The sequence below is a fragment of the Austrofundulus limnaeus genome, unplaced genomic scaffold, assembly GCF_001266775.1.
Source record: "Austrofundulus limnaeus strain Quisiro unplaced genomic scaffold, Austrofundulus_limnaeus-1.0 Scaffold175, whole genome shotgun sequence".
Taxonomy (NCBI): domain Eukaryota; kingdom Metazoa; phylum Chordata; class Actinopteri; order Cyprinodontiformes; family Rivulidae; genus Austrofundulus; species Austrofundulus limnaeus.
In genome coordinates, this window is record NW_013952577.1 from 636342 (window position 1) to 637879 (window position 1538).

The 1538-nt window shown below is 40.7% G+C and overlaps 1 protein-coding gene across 2 annotated transcripts in view; it reads left to right on the forward strand.

The window, feature by feature from the left end:
• Positions 1–1538, forward strand: part of ncoa3 (nuclear receptor coactivator 3) — a 42836-nt gene that overhangs the window by 750 nt on the left and 40548 nt on the right. The window lies entirely within an intron of this gene.

The window sequence follows — 1538 nt, forward strand, 5'->3', positions numbered from 1 at the left end:
TAATAATAGACAAACCAGTATATACCAACAGCAGCTGTAGAAATCGTCTGTTTTCACCTCCGCAGCTACTGTGAGGATAAAAATGATTATGTTGGTTGTTCTCGTTCTGTAGGCTCCACCATCAGCATACTAATTTATAATATCTGCCATAATTTAGTTGTTACTGGCACACATGTACCAATAATAATAATAATAATAATAATAATAATAATAATAATAAATGTTGAATTATTGGCAAGAGCCAAATGAAAGTTGTGATTTCCCTCTTTGTTTTTACTTCATTTCTCCTCCTCACTGCAGACAACCAAACTTCTGGGGAATCCACCACATCTGTAATATATCAGGTTCATGATGACCTGTGACACGATTGAATGTTGATAAAGTATGTGCCCGTGTGGGACAATATTTTTAGGTTCACATGTTTTCAATGTATTTCAAGGAAGTAAGAGTGTTTGCAGTGTGTTATGTATGTTTTGYTCTGCGCGACAAGCTGGTTTCCACGCACGCAGTTTCTTGCATCGAGTTCKTAAGATGACATTCTTGGAGAGCAGACTCTTAGGTTGGCAAACAATGAGGTTTCAGGTTAGTCATCCCACTGAAATGGTTGAGGTCTAGGTGTGTTGATGGCCTCCCTGCCTGGGGCCATCCCTGCCAATACTTGCAAGCTCTTACATCTCAGTGGCTGTTTGTGTTTATAAAAACCTTTAAATTATCTTGACCTTTTTTTTGTGTCTTGTCGCAGCGCATTTTGGTTGCGTATTAAAAGGCAGCGCGGCCTTAAATGATCATTTTGGCACGGACAGGAGAAAATTGTGTCGGTGGCAGTTTTTCCGCCACCAGATGAGCTTAAGTGTCTTTAATTCTGAGTTTGATAAATTGCCTTTACTCGAGCGAAGGTATGTGGTGATTTCGTAAATGGAAGAATATCCACTGTGGGAACCTGTCCAGTGAACTGCTTCTGCTCACACGTTGGGCAAATGGAGCCCCTTGTCCCCCCTATTCTTTGTTCCTTTATCTACTACTTTCTTTCTCCCTCACACAGGGTGTCAGGCTGTGTTAACAATGAATCAATCTTTGGGGGGATTCTTTGACTGCTGATGGGGTGCAGAAGTGACTCCAATCCGTGGCTTTTGCTCTTTGGCTGCCATCCCCTGTGTTCACAATAATTCATTAACTTATCACTTTTTCTCATGGGTCTGGGAGAAGTCTCTGTGTGGTAGCAGATCCTGATGTTACCTCACATGATTAATACTAGGGCTGTGTATTGGCAAGAATTTGGTGATACGATATATATCACAACAGAGGGGTCACGACACGATGGCAATATATTGCGATATATTGCGATTTTTTGTCCAAAAATTCTATTAAATAAAAACCTCTTACTGAAAAAAAAAAAAAGAAAAGCTAATGTTTACTTAAAATGCTTACATTGTCTCCTACAACGCTAATGCTACACTTACTCTCTGGCACTCAAGAGGTAGAGGAGCCAAATGGCTGGCTCACTGCTGCCAACTAGTGGTCAGAGGCTGAACTACAAC